Genomic DNA, 22,651 nt, shown 5'->3' on the forward strand with positions numbered 1-22,651 from the left:
TGTTAACACATGTAGACTCACTGTTATCAGCCACTTACCACCTATTTTTATTTTATATTTCCAGGTATTTTCTAAGCCAAGCAATCACCATTTACAATCAGGTTTTATTTCATTGGTTTTTAAATTTGGCTACAGTCAAAAGCAGTCCTTTGTTGCAGTTCATAATTGAGTTGAAATTTGTGGTAATTCCTTCTTTTAAACAACTATGCAATAAATACCAACAGTTAATAGCTGGCCTAACTTAGTGTGACCCATAAAAATGACTAATGAAACAGATATTGATCACGGTGTCTGACATTCCAATGTGACAGGCAATACACACAGATGCACATAGTATTTCCAGTTACTATAAAATTGGTGTATTGAATGAGATTGAAAATTGAAAAATAAAAGACTTGACAATGTCAGTAATATTTAAATATAAGAAAAGTAAATGATCAGATTTTTCTTTTCATATTTAATGTCTTTAAACCTAAAATGCATCATTTGACATTTCTCACTTATAATGATGTTTAAAATTGTAACTTAGATGTAACAGCTTTCTATGTGAAAAACATTAAAATTATTGAGACAAAGTCATGGGCATGAACATGTTTTCAGCATAGGGCAACATTTTCTAAATGATACAGAAGAGGCTTAAGAAGTTCTAAATTACTTATTCTGTCTCCAAAAGAAAATATTAAAACAATGAGGCCCAAAACGTACATGCTACAATTATGTGCAATGATTTCCCTGAAAAATTACTTTCGTCTGGAACTGAATATTTAAACTTTCAGAAATTAGCAGCTACTTCCTGAGCAATGTTTATAAGATATTGTTGCATAAATACTAGTTATCTGTTCAGTGGGGCTTTAAGTTAGCTTCAAATATTGAGTACAGTATTGTCACCCAGTAAAATTTAAATTTATGATTGCTAACTCTTTTTAGAAATAAAGCACCCAAAACTTGGAGTCATAGATACACAGAAAACAAACAAACAAATATTTCTTCTAAAAATATAAAAATTGAACTATTTCTATGAATCATTTATTTTTTTATTTTAGGTGTATTAGTGTACTGACTGCATCTATGTATATGCCCTCACATGTGTGCATTACGCACAGACACCAGAAGAAGGTATGGGATACCCTGGAACTGGACTCAGACAATTTTGAGCCACTCTGTATGTTTTTGAGAATTTAGTCCAGGTCCTCTTAAAGAGCACCAAGAGGTCTTATCCATTAGCCATTTCTTTGCCCTGATTCATACTTAACTCTTTCTAGTATTAGGTTTATTTTTATTCCAGTATTTGTCTATGCCCCTCCCTCAAATATTATTTCCTTCTTAATTTGTGATAATTTTTTGAGACTCGGAATTCTCTCCCATCAAGACTTGGATGTCCCTGTAAACACAATTATTCACTAGAGGGTAGGTGAGTCAGGAGAGAGCATCTAGAAGTACATGGAAGCTTATCTTGACTAAGTAAAATTAATCATAAAATTGTTTTAATTATTAGCAATGGACCACTAGATGGCATTGTGCCTGACCTTATCTCATAATCAAACCACTTGTTCTCATTGACTTGGAGTGATATTCCTAATACCTTTTGGGGGTTAGACTTTTTTTCCTTTGGCCTAGAAAGAGAATTGCTAAAGTTTGCACAGATTCACCTTAGCCAGCAAGGCCTCCAGAGGATTGTTCTCCCTATCATCTGTTTGGTTCTGAATGCTTTTGTGACATCAAAAAGATATAAAAAAGATGTCTGTGGAGGACAGGATAGAGTGGCCTCTGAGGGAGACATGGTAAAGAATTTTAATGTAAAATTCTAAATACCTTGTCAATCAAATCTGACTTTTTCGTATGCTGAAAGTGAAAAGTCTGCCCGAGTACTTTGAGATTCTGGAAAATAGCCAGTGAGATTTTTACCACAGCTGAAATATGCAGACAGCCAAGAGGAGTTGGATGCTCTCCATCCAGAGGACAGTACCCGAGTACAATGTGACCTCATCTATTTCTTCGACAGAAAACTAAATAGAGAGGAATGGTTTTGATCAAGACAGGCTCATATTTGCAAGGGACTGATAGAGAAGTTAAAAGAAGACTGATAAAATCTAAAGGAAGAGTTAAGGGGTATTTTTAATTGTTCCATCCTTGAACATCCACCATGCCTCAGCAGGACCTACCCATGCTGATAGGAGCTATTCTGGACACAGGAAGTTACATAACATGAAAGTACAGCAGGACTATAAAAAGGGCCACAGTCATCAATTTTACATGGTTGTTTTGTTCGCACAAAGTTTGAGCAAAGGAAGCCCGGCTACAATATGATGATCATGACAATATTAGATTAAGTTCTATTAAATGATAAACTATGTAATCAGAGGGGTTGGCAGGAGTAGCTCAATAGAAAAGTTTCTCCTGTAAAAGCAACAGGAACATGCACTTCCTGATTGTATCTGTCCAGTCAAATTAGCTAAACGGTGAATGTTGGGTTTAGTGAGACTGCAGATCTGAAATATGTGGTACAGCATGATGGTGATCTAGGAATTCAACTGACTTCTACATTTCACACCACACACACACACACACATACACACACACATACACACACACACATACACACACATACACACACATACACACACACACGCACACACACACACACGCACACACACACACACATACACACATACACACACATACACACACACACGCACACACACACACACGCACACACACACACACATACACACATACACACACATACACACACACATACACACATACACACACACACACATACACACACATATCTTATCAGAAGGCTTATTATTTCACAGAATTGTATTACAGAGCCAAACAATCCCATAAACCTTTACAGGTTAACAGGAAATGTCTAAAAGGATATTGTTCAGAGAACATACCTTGAATCCAAGTGGAGGTATGATATTACATAATATATCAATCAGTGTAATATTCCTATGTTGCTTTTTTTATCGATGTGATAAAGAAGTGATGTGATAAGGATCCTCAACTAAAGCAATGTGTGAAACACAAGATGGATTAGAATTTAAAGTGTGTTTTATTGTGGCAGGGAATCCAGTGCAGGGTATATCACATCCACAGCTAGAGAGCAGAGAGAAGAAAGTGGGTGTGGTGGGCTTCTTTATATATCAGTCAACCCAAGTTAGAAAATACCTTTCAGACATGTTCAGAGGATAGTTACTATGAAACAAAAACAAGAACACCGTCATCGTAATCACATCCTCATAATGGAGTATGCAAGAAGTAAATTTTGAGGAAAAAGTTTATTTGGGTCACAATTCTAAAGTTTCAAATTCAGTAGACCCACTACTCTGGATTTTTTTAAGCTGACACCTCATGGTGGTGATCTGTGTTTTTGATGTTTATGTTGCACCAACTTGCCTTGCTTATATTAGTTGTCTTAAATTTAATTCTTGTTTACAAACCAAACCTCAAACTTTCTCTTAAGTGCTTATCATTTTTTATAGGATTAGAGACAGTCTTATTGGATCCTTATTGTCTGTATACATGAATATATGTAAACTTGTAAATAAGGCTACATGCCTCTTATGCTTTTATTTCAATTAAATTAAAATAACTAACACATATAATTTAGCCTTTTAATTCAGAATAAACTTATCAATGTCATATGTGATATAATATGATAATAGATGTGTCCTCATCACCAACATTCTTGTCTAGCAGTGAAATAACTGTTTTTGCAGAGCAATATTTAATGTGGTAAAAAATAAAAGAAAGTATTGTTTTCAAGTCTTCATTACATGATGGCAGAACTGGATTTACATGATATATTTTATCACAAAATGGTATAGCTCTCTTTTAATAGGAAATGTTGAGATGAGACTAATTAAATTACATACTACAGTGTCTGTCATTCTGTTTTTAAAATAATACTTTAGAATTCCAAAGATAGTGCAAGTAGTCATGAATGAGTACTATAATCTAGTACTCATCCCAACTCTGGCAAGTATCCAAAGTTTCTGTGTAACACTGACAAATTTTTTTATTTAAATTATGTATATATAAAGGAGATGACTATTAATGTGATGTTAATTTATCAAGTTCATGAATCCAGATGCATCGAAGTTTGTCCATTCTGTTCCTCAGAGTTAAACTAATGATTCTAGTTCAAAGTATTAATTAAATCTGATTCTACAACTTAATTGAATGTTTCCTTTCTTATTTGATGGATCTAACAAATTATATAATGCATATATGTTAATTATTAATTTTCCATTTTACTTACTTGTTTCTTACAAGTGTTTCCTATGAGTGCCATCTTTTCTCTTAATTGTATGACTATGATTATTAGAATAGTGAAATTGTTGAACATAGGCATAAAAGGTATGTAATGAATGAAAAGTGAAATAATTAAGGATATACATGATAGAGATATACATACATACATATATATTTATACATATATATATATATACAGAGAGAGAGAGAGACAGAGACAGAGAGAGACAGAGAGAGACAGAGAGAGACAGAGAGAGAATTACTGGCTTGAGCTACCACTGTAAGCAAAGTGATGCTAAACCTTGACCAAAAGAATAATCTGACAAAAGTGAACAACAATACCAAGTACTTTTTAGATAATAGGATCTCGACTTTTCCTTTCCAATATATTATATTAGAAATAACACCAAGAATACATTTACAACATCTTCCAATATCTTTCCCCCACTTTCATTGTTTATTTTATTTATTTACATGTCAAATGTTATCCCTCTTTCCAGTTTCCCCTCCACTAATCTCCTATCTCCTACGCCTCAACCCAGTCTCTATCAGGGTGCTTCCCCACCCACCCACCTGCTCCTACCTCACTGCCCTAGCTTTCCCTTACCCTGAGGCATCGAACCTTTACAGTACCAAAGGGCTTCCTTCCCATTAATCCCAGATAAGGCAATCCACTACTAAATATCCAGCTGGAGCCATTGGTAGCGCATGTGTACTCTTTGACTGGTGGTTTAGAAACTGAGAGCTTTGGGAGGTGGGTGGCAGATTGTTCTTCCTATGGGGTTGCAAATCTCTTTGCTTCCTTTAGTCTTGTCATAACTCTTTAGCTTTGTCATCACACTCAGTGCAATGGTTCTCTGCGTGCATCCTCTTCTGTATTGGTCAGGTTCTTGCAGAGTCTCTCAGGGATCAGCTATACCAGGATCCTGTCAGCAAGATCTTCTTGGCATCAGCAATAGTGTCTGGGTTTGGTATCTACAGATGGGATGGATCCCTAGGTGTGGCAGTCTCTGGAGGGTTTTTCCTTCAAGTCTCTGCTCTACTGTTTGTCTCTAAATTTCCTTTTGACAGAAGGAATTCTGTATTAATATTTTTGTGGTTATTGGGTGGCCCCATCCTTTAACCAGGGGCCCTGCCTATACACTAGATGTGGTTTCTACAGGTCCTCTGTTTCTACAGGGGAGCCTTTGTTGGTTATTTTGGCTAATGTCCTCCCTGTTGGGTCCTGGGAACCTCTTGGGTCCCTGGCATCTGGGAATTTCTAGTGGCTACTTCCAACCACCTCCCCCACTGCTACACACCTCCTTTCAAATTCCTACGCCTTCCAATATCTTATGTGTATCTCACAGGCCTCCAATACTGACAGTTTCAATTCTTGAAATATAACTTTGGAATTCAAACATCTATGCCAATTCTCTAGTTAAAAGATAAAATATACAGGAAGAATAATCTTGATACAGTAATAATATTGAAATACTTTAAAAATGCAAGAGAATCCACAACATTTTCTTAAGTTACATCCATCATAAATATGAATTAAACCCTTATAAATACCATTTAACAAGACTAATAACAGCTATGAATAATTTACTACAAGTCTAAAACACTACACAAACACACACACACACACACACACACATATATATATATATACATATATATTCCAAAATATAATAACCTCATCCTTCATTCTCTTTACCACCTCCAATGTACCCCACTTGTTGTACCTCAAATTTATGTTGTTGTTACTTAGGAACAAGAATCCATAAATACATAAATACAACCTAATATGCTTAGTGCTGCTTGTGCTCTTCCCTAGGGAAGCCTGTTACCCTTTCTCAACTGTCTTCAGTTGTTTGACATTGTTTGTCAATGCACATGGGGTGAGCCCCATGAGATTTCCCCTTTCCAGATAAACATGTCTATTGCTATTGTTACTGTTTAGGTCTTGTTAAGATAACCATGCTGTCTAAATGTGATGTTGTGCCAGCATGATGCTGAACAAGGATGGATAAATTGCAACATAACTCCTGCTTGTTTAGCTCAGGAAAGCTCTGGACAGAAGGTTCACAAATAGTGTAAGTCCCAGAGGACTAGGCAGTCTGTATGAAAATATGTGTCCTGGAACAGTGTCTACCTCTTGACTGTGGAGTCTTATTAAACAATCTGAAGTACCACTGCCTCATTACTTTCTTCCTACTGTCTTCAAAGGACTTGTTTTTAAAAATAAAATTAGAAAAAAAGCAAAGCAGAGTTTTGGATTTAGTCAAGAAAGAAAGAGAAGAGCTAACATTTTTTTCGCCACATCTTAATAAAGGACTGTCTCTGAAGAAAGAAACATAAGGCACATGAGCTGAAAAGCATAGAGTCAGATAATTTTTCCAAAGGTTATTTTATCCTAAGTCTAATTCTTGCCATTTGGGTGTTTACTATTGAAATTATTAGTCTTAATTGCCAACATGATAGAAACTTACATCATCTGAAGGAGAGAAAGAGGATCTCTGGGCATTCTTACTGGGGAATATTTTTTTCTTTTATCTTCTTTTCTTAATTTCATTTGTATATTATATTATAATTTCATCATTTTATGTCTAAATCCTCCCATATACCACTCCCTCGTCTTCTTTAAACTCATTTTCTGTTTTCTCAGTAACTGTTATTCCGTGTATATCGGTATATTCACATACATATATTCCTACATAAAACTATATACATGTGTATTACTAAATACAAACTGTGCAGTCTGTATAGTTATTCATTTGCCTGTTTTAAGGTTGAATATTATTAGTTTAATGTGTGTGACTGTTACACCTACATGTATATATGGATACTATGTGAGCACAGTGCCCTAAGAATGGAGTTATAACAGTTAAGAGCAGCTATGTTTTTGTAGAGTATTGAATGAGCTCATCTGGAAGAGCAGCCAGCCAGTCCTTTTTACCACTGAGAGACTTTATAATGGTATGATTTTGATTACCTAGATTAGGTGTGAAAAAGCACTCCATGTAAATGGTAGCATTACTTGATTTAGATGCTGAGCTGTAAAAGTGGGGCAGCTAACAAACTCTAAGGTTTTGGCTTTTAAACTCTCTCCTCATTGAGCTATAGGCTCATAAGCATTTGTTTTTTTTTCAGCATTTACAATCAAGAATGTTACCAGTATCTTAGCACTTAATTAGATGGATGAATATTTCTCTAGGCTCCAATTCACCTTTCATAGAGATATGGATGGTATTTGTTGTGGGTAGCACTTTGTATCCAAGTGATTAATTAATATATTATTTATTAGGCGGTAGATTTCATTAATACTTAACCACAAATGTTCAAGTTCATACAATCACATATGTGAAGAGCAGACCTCTGCATTGGCAACACAGGCAGTCTCATTTAGCAGCCACTCACTACCAGGGCATGAATTCCTTTTCAAATTGTTATAGCAATACAATTTTATTTGTTCATCTTAAAATAAAAGATGGAGCAGTAGAGAATGGAAACTATATTAGTTTTCCTTTTATTTCCTACCCTGAGTCTGATAGTGGATGCCAGATAAATATTTAACCAGTGACTTGAAGGATAGTGTTCCTGTGGGGTCACATACTAATCAAAGGGAGCCCTGTAGCACTGCTTCAGAAGCATGATTCTCAACCTTCCTGGTTTTACATTCCTCCTGTTATTTTATCAAAGGACACAGATTTCAGCATGATATAAAAAAGCATATTACTGTGGGAAAGATACAGCAGTGTTTATAGACATTGTGTTTTGCTGTTTATCATTGATAGTAAATTTTAAGGACAGGATTACTACTATAGTGTTGATGGAAAGCAATTTTATAGCTCCTGCTTTAAAACAAATAATTCAGTTCAGTTTTGTGGAAATGTAAAATGATACAGATGAGGAAAGAATAGTTATCACTATGGTAACTGTAAACCCTGAAGATAATAATAACTTTGAAACTGAAGTAGTAGCATTGTCAGGTAGGGCTGGGAGCAGAAACCAGAAAAAAAAATCTATTAAGGGTGGAGGATGTTGTGCTCTTTCTAATTGTTTTAAGAACCAGGTGTTCCATTGAGATGTTTTCTTATATCAGCAGGCTTATGTGTATAACTGATTTTAAAAAGAACGCTTTTGAATATGGAAAGGAAAATATCTATCTTTCCTCTTGAATGCTGACTTTTTATGGTGATGATGTGCTCCTTGAGCTCATGAAATACAAATAAAGTTTTAAATTGAAAGCATTTATCTCTAGTGTGTGGGGTGGGGAACTTTAGGCTACTTTTTACCATATATGACTTTTTATTTACGTAATTACATCTTCCTTGCCCTTTCTTCTTTCAACTCATCCAATGGCTCCCCTCCCCCTGTCACTCCCTCTCAAATTCATGGACTCCTTTAATGCTTACTTTACATATACAGACGCATACATGCAAGTAGATATATAAAAGTAACATGAGTTAATAAATACTTGAAGCAGCTTCATGGGCCAGAGATATGAGGTGATAATGGCCTAATGAGACAAACAATTATAGAGGTAAAATAATGCAACTATACTAGTTACAGAAGTGGGATCAGGATCCCACTGAATAAGAGAGATAGTAAGTTCTAATTCAGGACCCCCAAACAGATAAGTAAACAGCCTCAGAGAAGTGGAAGTGTCCCCCAGGAGCCGATGAACAGGACTTCAGCCTGGGACCCAAAGTGAAACTACCTGATGTTTCTAATGTGTGCTTTATCTTTTTTTTTTTGTCCTAGAGTTTGATTATTCCTATCTTCTGCTATCTGAAAATAATATTTTTCAAGTATCAACTCAAACGTCTCCTATTTTGTGAATCCTTCCCTGACCTTTCTTCCTGTAGGAAGATCCATGCCTTCATTCATTAACAATGCAGAAACAGCTACCACTCAATCTGTTTGGCAAATATAACTTTTCTTGCTTATGTCCCTCTCTAAAAGCACTGTATGGATGAGAACAATGGTTTGCAACCAGTAGATATTCTGAACTTTGTTATTTGAATACATAAATTTTTTCATATTCTATTAAGAATTTATTTATACATATATATTAAGAAGGGTAGTCTTTTATATCTAAATATTATTTTAGTGGCACCATCATAGAAAAATTCAATGTGAATTATACAGGATAGACAGATCATTTCTGGATTGTTTTTGTCATGAAAAGTACATGCTAATAGCTTGATACTCTCACTTTTTTCTGTGACTATTTAAAAATTAAGTGACTGTTTGAGAGACAGAATTTAAAATAACATTATTTAAACAATAGTTTAAAGTTTGAACATTAAAGTTTGTCAACCTTTAATGTTGTTGTGACATCTTACTGTTGACCTAGTCATAAATAATTTCAACTACATGGCTAACAAATATATTATTAAATACCATATGACTCATACATAATATAGGTATTAAACACAAATTTATTAGATCAAGGCAATAATAAAAATTTTAAAGAGAAAAAATGTACGTGGAATTTGATGAGAATTAGCTTTTAAAAATACCTTTGCTTCTCAAAACTACATGTGTTTAAGGCATTCTAGGGGTGGAACAAGGTCAAGTACTCTGTAGTTTAGGAGTTTCACACATTTACCTCACTTGGACTTGTCACAGAGATAAACTTGCTTTTCAAAGAGATGAGTTGTAGATTAAATTTCTGCCACCTATTGCTCTCTGTAACTGAATTATAGTGACCATGGAGAAAAATGGCTTACTATATTCAAAATAGCCTCCTAGAAACTCACTGATAGATTAAAACTGTCACCCAAGAATGGGACATGAAATACTGAGATGAGCCACAGGAACAAAGCCAGGTAGAATTATAACTCAAACACAAGCACAAACGTCAGTGATGGTTTCATGAGGGAGAAATCACTTATTTCGAGTTCTCACATGAATATAGTTAAAACAATGCTAAGTTTTCTAGCCATTTTTTAAACTGACACAGAAATCAGCATTATATATACGTATATACATGATTATTCATACTATGCATATACATATATAAATACATATGATTATTCAGTCATGGTATATGATCAGAAAACTGTATCTTAAATATGTGGAAAAGGTCTGCAACCGTGCAGAGTTAGAGTTAGGTGTCGGTTGTAGAAATTTATAACAGTAAAAAAAAAATACAAATTGTGGCCCTGGCTCTGCTACCATCCAGAGCAAATGAATACATTTGCAAACTGCACAGAGTCCCTGTTTGCCATCATATGTTGTACTATATTAACTCAATAGTCCATGTTGAATGGACATCTTTTTATTTTGGTGATGTGTGATTCCAAGTCAATTCCACTATATTCTTTGGCTTAGATTTCCTAACAATGTTTAATAAAATAAATTGCAAAACAACACCAGGCTATAGTTTCTGAATATGAATGAAGACAAATCTTCAGGCTACACATAGCTCTCATAGGGAATATAGGACTGTCTTTAGCAATGTTGGGAAGCCAGTGTTACCCATGGACAATGCTACTAATATATCTTATTTATTAGAATAAATATTCAGTCACTTTTTCTATATTATCTTAGTGTTAGCTTACACTCTCGAAACTCAGAAACAATGTGTTCATTTAGAAATGAGTTTGGAAAGCAATAAAGTTCACACAGTTTGATGCTTCTCTCACGTGGATGATAGCATATTATTCAATGCCCCATATTAGAGAGTAAAAGTCCTTACTCTTCCCTTCTGGAAGAAATAATACCTTTTGATATAAGAGGGGCGTTGTTTCATCTTCATTCAGTTTCAGAGTGACTGATCTCTTATTTGCTACTTTATTCTCACCAACATACACTGTGCCTTACATAAAGTGGAATTTTATGATGAGTAAATGGCTGTGGGCTCTTTGTATATTATCTCTGAGTCTGTATTTCTTATGATAAAATGAAAATAAGAATAACTAATTCACAGAGCTTTTGTGGTGATCAAATAGGGTCAGAACAGCCTTTTGTTGGGGAGAGTTAGGGAGGAAACATTCACACCTTATTTGTGTAGGTACCATTTTCTTATACTCTAGAACAGGAATACTAGAACAGTACTAATGTACTGATGTGAGTTTTAAAGAAAATGAACATACACAATAAAGAAATCATGCCAGTTCTTAGATAAGTTACTTAACCTCTCTAAGTATCAAATAACATAGTTCAGAGAATTTATACAAGCATACTGGGTTTGTGAGCTGTGAGCATTAATTGGGATCATCTAGCACACTGCTAAAACTGGCTGTTTTAAATCTTTCCTAAGTTTCAATCAAAGATTTCGAGATGTAAAAAGGCCATTCGTGTGCATATGCAGGATGTATCAAATACCACGAGCTTCAGAAATATTTAGGATAATATAATTTCAGAGAGTGGATAGGGTGGTTTAATATGGACTAAACAATAACAACGGGTGACATTTAGTTTGAACTTATTACTATAATCTGCATAATAACCATGTGCAAAAGTTTTTCTGGTCAGGGCTTATTCATAAAAGCAAGTAGTGTAGTCTGGAAACAGTGCATAGACAGCATCCACTAGATGCTTGAGTACTATGTCTCTGTTACTCCTTTTAACAGTGTGTTGCTGATATTTGTGGGATTGGCTTCAAGAATTTGTATAACTATCATGCATAGCCTCAAAACCAGAGAATGTTGTACCACTCTTTTCAAGTCCTAATAGCTGCTGTCTTGAAGTTGTGAATAATATAATCTTTGCATTTATGATTTTAAAACAAGTACATAATAACGTAAGCTCCCCTTCAGGTATTTTCTGGGACTGCCACAACCTTCTTATTCCATTTTTGTTTCTAAAAACCCAAAGTTGCACTCATATGTTTCTTCTCTCCTCCTCCTTAAATATCTGATTTAAACCAGTCATGAGTGACTTAGTTTTCTTTGAAAATATCTCTGAAATGCAAACATTCATGTATAGTAACATTATTATCAGCATGATACATATTATCATCTCGTGATTTGTATGATTAAATCCTATCTCTATACTAGCCAACCTTCATTTCTGCAACATAAATCTGACCATATTACTCACTTTATAAAAAAATCATATGGGTTCTTTAAAACAAAAAGAGCAAATATTGAATTCAGTGGGCAAGGGATCCCATGATTACGCTTATTCTATCTTTGGATTTTCCTACACCACAGTCTTCATTATTGCCTGCATCCCAGTCCCCTTCCTCAATTTCTTTGTCTATGAATGCTCCTTTCTGGTGCAATGTCTTATTACCTCAGTTGTTCTCTCACATTTTAATCCATGCTCACTTTCCTTCAGGTGGCAATCTATAAATGTTTCCAGGACTTCTGATTTAGCTAGGGTTTTAATTGTTGTGAAGAGACATCATGACCATAACAATTCATATAAAGGAAAACACATAATTGGGGCTTGCTTGCAGTCTCGGTGGTTTAGTCCATTATTTTCATGTGGCAAGCATGGTAGACATAATGCTGGAGAAGGAACTGAGAGTTCTAACGTCTGAATCCAAATGCAGCAGGAGGAGAATGACACACCAGGTCTAGGTCAAGCACCTGAAACTACAAAGCTCACCTTTAATGATATAACTATTCCAACAAGCCAACCTCCTAATAGCGCCACGTCCTATAGTCCTATGGGAGCCATTTTTGTTTTATATATCTATCTATCTATCTATCTATCTATCTATCTATCTATCTATCTATCTATCTATCTATGTATCTATCTATCTATGTATCTATCTATCTATGTATCTATCTATCTATCTATCTATCTATCTATGTATCTATCTATGTATGTATGTATCTATCTATCTATGTATCTATCTATGTATCTATCTATGTATCTATCTATGTATCTATCTATGTATCTATCTATCTATGTATCTATCTATCTATCTATCTATCTATCTATCTATCTATCTATGCATCTATCTATCTATCATCTATGATGAAGGCAAATATCTTGATAACATGCATCAAATTGCTAATTCTGATTCTTTTATTAATATTAATATTAGTAATACTAGGATATAGTAACTTACATTGTATCTGGATAGTCTCACAGTGAATGGTATAGTGAATGCTTAATAAATAGTGATTGAATAAATGAATGTGCTTTTACCCTGTTTTAGTCAGTGAAGGCAAGTAATATACACACCTGCTATGCCATAATATGTGGCATGGTTAAAAGTAATAGGTTTAAGACCACATGGTATTTTAGCATTGCTTATTCTCCCTTGATTTTAGGGATACCTCAAGTCTACAAATGTGTTGCCTGAGAGCCTACTGAAGCTATTTGCCATTTTATACAAGAGTGTGTCCTAGATAAATGGTTTTATATTAGCTTGTATACATACTTCCTGAACATGTATGTATATGAATGTGCTGTGTTTGTATGGGAGTGATATACAAGTTGGAAAGATATATAAAATGATTTTGGCTTCGGATAAATATTTCTTATTTCAGTCCTCATTTTCTTTGCAAGTTCATACTTGAGAAGAGATTTTAGAGTTCAATACCTCAGACCATTTCATGGATATATCATGTACAAAGGCAATTTTAAGACATTCACAGAAAGAACATTCTAAGGACTAACCAGTAAGAGACTTTTTCTTCCCTCCGGCAATAATACTTACAAGTGGAGTTTTGACTTTTGAAGTTAGGTCATTTGTCTGAGGTCTTAGCATTGCCACGTACCAATAATGAACTAATCAGTTAAATAAGATTTTTGATTCTTCATGAATAAAGTTAGTTCACCAATAAGAATTATCTACACTTTGTAGAATCAGCTGAAACATAAACTAAGCCAAAGAGTGTCAGGTAGAATATATTTTTCATTCTAATTTTTCACTTTTATTTCAATTCATTTTTTAAAATATTGGAGGGTAAATATGACATCTATCAGTATGATAATGATAAATACATTTCAATTGTGAGAGTAATTCCGTACTAAAGACTGAGTAGATAGTATTTTTGTAAAAGATTACTAAAGACAATTGTTGTGGGAATTTGAACATCACAGGTTCAAAGTTTGATATTTGCTCCCTAATTAGTGGTATAATTTGGGGATATTTTGGAATCTCTAGGAGGTAGCCCTACCTGATAGAAGCAGACTTGTCTGGGCAAGTTGTCTCTGTTCCCAATTCCTGCTTACTCATTAATTGGTATCTAAAGAGATATGATGCCACAAATTCATTAGCGCATGGGCTGATCCACTGTGCTATTCTTTACACAGTGACTAGAAACTTTGTAAAACCATTACACAAAATGATTCATTTCTCATTAAGATCTCTCTGCCATTATTCTGGTCATGACAATGCAAACTTAACTAGTACAACCCTGAATTTAGAATTTACAAAACTGATACTAGTCTTAGCCATTATAACAATTTTTAATGGTTTCATATATTGAATAACATACTTGCTAAATAGATCAACTGTCTGTAATTGCATCATCTGAAAGTTTCTACTTTGATTCCAAATAAAACAGAGTAATGTTAAAGACAGAAATTAGGTGTTCCTTTTCAACACTTGTAAAACTAGAATAGGAATACTTTTCAATGTTAATGTTTGGCAGAAAACAGTACCTTATCTCATGGTCAAAACATCCATTTGTGGAGAATCGTTACTACATGGGTATGGGTATTACAAAACTGATAGGACACTGAAGATAGCACTTAAATTTTTTAAAACTAAGGGTGATGACATCAACCAAGTAGTTGTGAAAATGTAGTCTTTATATAAAATCCAGAAGTGATATATTTTTCAAGCTTTGTAAAATGTTAAAGAGTTTATAAAGCTTTCATTTTTTATTTTAAATGATTATCCTTACAAGTTTTGTTGTACAAATCATGTTATTATAGTCAATAAAAATAAAATACCTGAAAATATTAATATTTTTGAAAGTATAAGCCAGTAGTTTTGGAGAATCACATGTTATATAAAATTAACCTTGTGCTTATTGACACAATGTTTTGCACAATTCAAATACTCCATGAGAAAATCTTTCTTGGTTATAACCCCAACATCTATTACTATTTTTCTCTTAAATGAATTGAAATATATAATATATAACCAGAAGAGAGCTACTATAATAGTTTGGAGAAACATCCTTCTCACCATGAGCATTTTGACAAGCTCTGTAAAATTAAAACATGACTAATAGCAACTATATCCTAGTGATATTTGTAAGGCTAAGGAATGATAGTCCTGAAAATTTCAAATACTTCAGTATATTGAAAACCATAAATAAAAAGACAATAAACTGTTTACAATCTTATGACCTATCTTAAGTTTCTGCACAAATACAGATGCAAAATCATTAGTGCTGGCAGAGTACAACTATATAATTCTCTTCTTAGTAAATTAATTTATTAAAAGAGTTTAGCATAATTGTTTAGTTATGATATTTTACTTTTTATATACTTTTTTAATTTCATTTTTTATTGGATTTTAAAATTTACATTTCAAATGCTATCCCTTTTTCCACACCCAACTACACACCCCTTATTGCCTCCCCACCCTGATATTGCCTTACACTGGGGGATTCCACCTTGGAAAGAACCAAGGGCTTCTCTTCCCATTGGTGCACAACAAGGCAATCCTCTGCTACATATGCAGCTGGAGCCATGGGTCAGTCCATGTGTGCTTTTTTATTCTCTTCCATTTTTATTAAATTGAGTATTTCTTATTTACATTTCAAATGTTATTCCCTTTCCTGGTTTCCTGTCCATCAGCCCCCTAATCCATCCACCTCCACTTCTATATGGCTGTTCCCCTCCCCATCCACCCCCCCATTAGCGCCCCCTGAACAATCCCCTATACTGGGGTCCAGCATTGTCAGGGCCAAGGGCTTTCCCTTCCACTGGTGCCCCAACAAGGTTATTCACTGCTACTTATGGAGTTATAGCCCAGGGTCAGTCCATGTATAGTCTTTGGGTAGTGGCTTAGTCCCTGGAAGCTCTGGTTGCTTGGCATTGTTGTTCATATGGGGTCGCAAGCCCCTTCAGCTCTTTCAGTCCTTTCTCTAATTCCTTCAATGGGGGTCCCGTTCTCAGTTCAGTGGTTTGCTGCTTGCATTCGCCTCTGTATTTGACATGTTCAGGCTGTGTCTCCCAGGCGACACCCAGTTCCTGTCAGTATGCATTTCTTTGCTTCATCCATCTTATCAAATTTTGGTAGCTGCATGGGCCACATGTAGGGTAGGCTCTGAATGGTTGTTCCTTCAGTCTCTGCTATAAACTTTGCCTCCCTATGCAGTCCTGTGGATATTTTTGTTCCCCTTTTAAAGAAGCAGTGAAGCATACACATTTTGGTCATTTTTGACTTTCATGTGTTCTGTGCATCTTGGGTAGGTCCAGCTTTGGGGCTAATATCCACTTATCAATGAGTGCATACCAACTGTGTTTTTCTGTGATTGGGTTACCTCACTCAGGATGATATTTTCTAGTTCCATCCATTTGCCTATGAATTTCATGAAGTCATTGTTTTGGATAGATGAGTACTACACCATTGTGTGGATGTACCACAATTTTTGAATCCATTCTTCTGTTGAACAGCATTTTGGTTCTTTCCAGCTTCTAGCTATTATAAATAAGGCTGCTATGAACATAGTAGAACACGTGTCTTTGTTTTATGTTGGAGCATTTTTGGGTATATGCCCAGGAGTGGTATAGCTGGGTCCTCAGGTAGTGGAATGTCCAATTTTCTGAGGAACCTCCAGACTGATTTCAAGAGTGGTTGTACCAGTTTGCAATCCCACCAACAATGGAGGAGTGTTCCTCTTTATCCACACCCTCGGCAGCATCTGCTGTCACCTGAGATTTTTATTTTAGCCATTCTCACTGGTGTAAGGTGAAATCTCAGGGTTGTTTTGATTTGTATTTCCCTGATGAATAAGATGTTAAACATTTCTTTACGGGCTTCTCAGCCATTCAATATTCCTCAGCTGTAAATTCTTTGTTTAGTTCTGTACACCATTTTAATAGGGTTATTTGACTCTCTGGCATCTAACTTCATGAGTTCTTTATATATTTTGGATATTAGCCATCTATCAGTTGTAGGATTGGTAAAGATCTTTTCCCAATCTATTGGTTGCCATTTGGTCCTAATGACTGTGTCCTTTGCCTTACAGAAGCTTTGCAGCTTTATGAGATCCCATTTGCTGATACTTGATCTTAGAGCATAAACCATTGGTGTTTTGTTCAGGAAATTTTCCCCAGTGCCCACGTGTTTGAGACTCTTCCCCACTTTTTCTTCCATTCGTTTGAGTGTATCTGGATTGATGTGGATGTCCTTGATCCACTTGGACTTAAGTTTGTACTTGGTGATAAAATGGATCAATTTGTATTCTTCTACATGCTGACGTCCAGTTGAACCAGCATCATTTGTTGAAAATGCTATCTTTTATCCATTGGATCGTTTTGCCTCCTTTGTCAAAAATCAAGTGTCCATAGGTATGAGGGTTCATTTCTGTGTCTTCAATTCTATTCCACTGTTCTATATGCCTGTCTCTGTACCAATACCATGCAGTTTTTATTACTATTGCTCTGCAATACTGCTTGAGGTCAGGGATGGTGATTTTCCCCAGAAGTCCTTTTATTGTTGAGGATAGTTTTAGCTATCTTAGTTTTTCTGTTATTCCCGCTGTATTTGCAAATTGTACTTTCTAACTCTATGAAGAATTTCATTGGAATTTTGATGGGGATTGCATTGAATCTGTAGATTGCTTTTGGTAAAATAGCCATTTTTACTATATTAATCCTGCCAATGCATAAGCATGGGAGATCTTTCTATCTTCTGAGATCTTCAATTTCTTTTTTCAGAGACTTGTAGTTCTTGTCATGCAGATCTTTCGCCTGCTTGGTTAAAGTTTCACCAAGGTACTTTATATTACTTGGGACTATTTTGAAGGGTGTCATTTCCCTAATTTCGTTCTCAGCCTGTTTCTCTTTTGTGTACAGGAAGGCAACTGATTTGTTTGAGTTAATGATATACCCAGCCTCTTTGCTGAAGTTGTTTATCAGGCTTAGTAGTTCTCTGGTTGATCTTTTGGGATCATTTAAGTGTACTATCATATTATCTGCAAATAGTGATATTTTGAAATCTTCCTTGCCAATCTGTATCCCTTTGATCTCCTTTCGCTGTCTAATTGCTCTGGCTAGGACTTTGAGAACTATATTGAATAAGTAGGGAGAGAGTGGGCAGCCTTGTCTAGTCCCTGACTTTAGTGGGATTGCTTCAAATTTCTCTCCATTTAGTATAATATTAGCTACTGGTTTGCTGAATATGACTTTTACTATGTTTAGATATGGGCCTTGAATTCCTGTTCTTTCCAGGACTTTTATCATGAAGGGGTGTTCATTTTCTCAAAGGTTTTCTCTCCATCTAATGAAATGATAATGTGGTTTTTATCTTTGAGTTTGTTTATATAGTGAATTACGTTGATGGTTTTCCATATATTGAACCATCCCTGCATGCCTGGGATGAAGCCTACTTGATCATGATGGATGATCATTTTGATGTGTTCTTGGATTTGGTTTGCAAGAATTTTATTGAGTATTTTTGTATCAATATTCATAAGTGAAATTAATCTGAAGTTCTCTTTCTTTGTTGAGTCTTAGTGTGGTTCAGGTATAATGATAACTATGGCTTCGTAGAAGGAATTTGATAGTGCTCCCTCTGTTTCAATTTTGTGGAATAGTTAGGATTTTATTGGTATGAGGTCTTTTATGAATATCTGATAGAATTCTACACTAAATCCATCTGGTCCTGGGCTCTTTTTGGTTGGGAGACCTTTAATGACCACTTTTATTTCTTTAGGAGTTATGGAGTTGTTTATATGCTTTGTCTGTTCCCGATTTAACTTTGGTATCTGTTATCTGTCTAGGAAATTGTTCATTTCCTCCAGATTTTCAAGTTTTGTTGAATATAGGCTTTTGTAGTAGGATCTGATGATTTTTTGAATGTCCTCAGAATCTGTGGTTTTGTCTTCCTTTTCATTTCTGATTTTGTTAATTTCGATACAGTCTCTGTGACCTCTGGTTAGTGTGACTAAGGGTTTATCTATTTTGTTGATTTCTCAAAAGACTAGCTTTTGGTTCTGTTGATTCTTTCTATAGTCCTTTTTGTTTCTACTTGGTTGATTTCAGCCCTGAGTTTTATTATTTCCTCCCTTATACTTCTCTTAGGTGTATTTGATTCTATTTTTTAGAAATTTTAGCAGTGCTGTCAAGCTGCTGATGTATGCTCTCTCCTGTTTCTTTCTGCAGGCACTCAGAGCTTTGAGTTTTCCTCTTACCACAGTTTCCATTGTGTCCTATAAGTTTGGGTATGTTGTACCTTCATTTTCATTAAATTCTAAGAAGTCTTTAATTTCTTTCTTTATTTCTTCCTTGACCAAGTTTTCATTGAGTAGAGCATTGTTCAACTTCCATGTTTATGTTGGGTTTCTTTCCTTATTTTTGCTGTTGAAAACCAGCCTTAGTCCTTGGTGGTCTGATAAGATGCATGGGATTATTTCTATCTTTCTGTATCAGTTGAGGTCTGTTTTGTGACTGACTATATGGTCAATTTTGGAGAAGGTTCCAGGAGGTGGTGAGAAGAAAGTATATCCTTTTGTTTTTGGTATTGAATCTTCTATAAATATCTGTTAAGTCCATTTGATTCATACCTTCTATTAATCACTCTATGTCTAATTTCTGTTTCTATGATCTGCCCATTGATGAGAGTGGGGTGTTGAAATCTCCTACTATTATTGTGTGAGGTGCAATGTGTGCTTTGAGCTTTAGTGAGGTTTCTTTTATGTATGTAGGTGTGCTTGTATTTGGAGCATAGATATTTAGGATTGAGTGTTCATCTTGGTTGATTTTTCTTTTGATGAATATGAAGTGTCCTTCCTTTTCTGTTTTGATGACTTTTGGTTGAAAGTTGATTTTATTCTATATTTGAATGGCTACTCCAGCTTGGTTCTTCAGACCATTTGATTGAAAAGTGGTTTTCCAGACTTTTACGCTGTGGTAATATCTGTCCTTGTCTCTGAGTTATATTTCCTGTAAGTAGCAAAATGCTGGGGCCTCTTTATGTATCCAGTCTCTTAGTCTGTGTCTTTTTATTGGGGAATTTAGTCCATTGATGTTGAGAGATATTAAGGAATAGTGATTTTTAATTCCTGTTATTTTTGTACTTGGAGGTGGCATTATTTTTGTGTGCATCTCTTCTTTTGGTTTTGTCACAAAAATATTACTTTCTTGCATTTTATAGGATGAAGCTTGCCTCCTTGTGTTGTACTTTGGCATTTCTTATCCTTTGTAGGGCTGGATTTATAGAAAGATATTGTGTAATTTTGGCTTTGTCATGGAATATCACGTTTTCTCCCTTAATGTTAATTGTTAGTTTTGCTGCATACAGTAGCCTGGGCTGGAATTTGTGTTTTTTTAGATTCTGTATGACAACTGTCCAGGATCTTCTGGCTTTTATATTCTCTGGTGAGAAGTCTGGTGTAATTCTGATAGGTCTGCCTTTATATGTTACTTGACCTTTTTCCCTTACTTGCTTTTAATATTCTTTCTTTGTTTTGTGCATTTGGTGTTTTGACTATGTGACAGGAGGAATTCTTTTTCTTGTCCAGTCTTTTGGAGTTCTGTAGGTTTCTTGTCTGTTTATGGGCATCTCTTTCTTTATGGTAGGTAAGTTTTCTTCTATGATTTTGTTGAAGATATTTACTGACCCTTTAAGTTGGGAGTCTTCACTATTTTCAATATCTATTATCCTTATGTTTGATCTTCTCATTGTGTCCTGGGTTTCCTGTATGTTTTGAGCTAGGAGCTTTTTCTGTTTTACATTATCTTTGACAATTGTGTCAATGTTTTCTATTGTATCTTCTGCTCCTGACATTCTCTCTTGAATCTCTTGTATTCTGTTAGTGATCCTCTCATCTGTGACTCCTGATCTCTTCCCTAGGTTTTCTATCTCCAGGATTGCATCCCTTTGTGCTTTCTTTATTGTTTCTATTTCCGTTTTTAACTCCTGGATGGTTTTATTCATTTCCTTCTCCTGTTCGGTTGTTTTTTTTCCAGTAGTTCTTTAAGGGATTTTGTGTTTCCTCTTTAAGGGCTTCTAGCTGTTTTCTTGTGTTGTCCTGTATTTCCTTAAGAGAGTTATTTATGGTCTTCTTCAAGTCCTCCATCATCATGATAAAATGTGATTTTAAATCTAGATCTTGCTTTTCTGGTTTGTTTGGATATCCAGTGTTAGCTTTGGTGGGGGAATGGGCTCTGATGATACCAAGTAGTCTTGGTTTCTGTTGCTTGTTTTCCTGCACTTCCTCTGGCCATCAGGTTGTCTTTAGTGTTAGCTTGTCTTGCTGTTTCTGATTGTGGCTTGATCCTCCTGTAGGCCTGTGTCAGCCCTCCTGGAGACCTGTTTTCCTGTTTTCTTTCATCCAGTTATGGGAACAGAGTGTTCTGCTCTCAGGTGCGTAGTCACTCCTGGTGGCTGGCTTTCAGCTCTTTTTTTAGTGCAGGAACCAGAAGGGTCCTGCCCCTACTTCTCCTAGGTCCTTGTGTGCAGGGGAAGATGGCATAAGGCGGTTTCCTCTTGAGTCGGAAATGTGGGCAGAGAGTAGTCTTCTCTAGTTTCACAGAAATGTCTTCACATGTGATGGTCCAGCTCTACCCCCCCACCATGGGATCTGGGTGTAGAGAGCTATTTGACTGGTTCAGTTCAGATCTGGGAACAGATCTGGACCTCACGGCTCCTGCAGCTAGCTGTACCTATATTCCTGTGTCCATAGGCACTATGCAGTTTCCTTTTGGGCCAGGGATGTGGGCGAAGTGGGAAGAAGTGGCAGTCTGTCCTGCCCTGCAGTCTCAGGATTGCCCCCACTTCTGGGTATTCAGCTTTCTCTCTCCTGGGATTTGGGAGCAGGGAACTGTGAACTGGAATCAGAGAGGTTCAGTGCAATTTACTTTTAAATTAAACAATTGTGTATATTTTTATAGGTGACTGTTCTTTAGAAAATTATCTTAAATTAAGCTATGAAATCTGTTTAATAATCTGTAAAAGGGTAGATCTTAGGATGCACTTCTCTTTTTGATTTTGTCTGAAAACCTATACATTTCCAAACATCTTTTAAATAAAGCCCCAAGCTGACACTGTATAGTTTTACACCTTGCAGTATAAAAAGAAACAGAGAAGTGTTTAAATGATTTCATGTACCTGTTTCTCTAGGCTCTCCTAAGGATATAACTATCCTTATCTGATTCTAAAATACCAATAAAAGGAAAAGGGGTAAGATAAAAAATTGTCATTTTTCTAGAATGCTTTAAATTTTTTTTTGTTATTTGGCTAAGCATAGTGCTCATTAACGTTCTACATACATACAATAAAAAAGTGAATCTCAGAAATTCAGTG

The 22,651-nt window shown here is 35.4% G+C and overlaps 1 protein-coding gene across 4 annotated transcripts in view; it reads left to right on the forward strand.

The window, feature by feature from the left end:
• Tenm4 (teneurin transmembrane protein 4) overlaps positions 1-22,651 on the forward strand; it is a 2,974,939-nt gene that overhangs the window by 94,416 nt on the left and 2,857,872 nt on the right. The gene's annotated exons all lie outside the window — the stretch shown is intronic.

This window comes from Rattus norvegicus, chromosome 1 (assembly GCF_036323735.1).
Source record: "Rattus norvegicus strain BN/NHsdMcwi chromosome 1, GRCr8, whole genome shotgun sequence".
Lineage (NCBI taxonomy): Eukaryota > Metazoa > Chordata > Mammalia > Rodentia > Muridae > Rattus > Rattus norvegicus.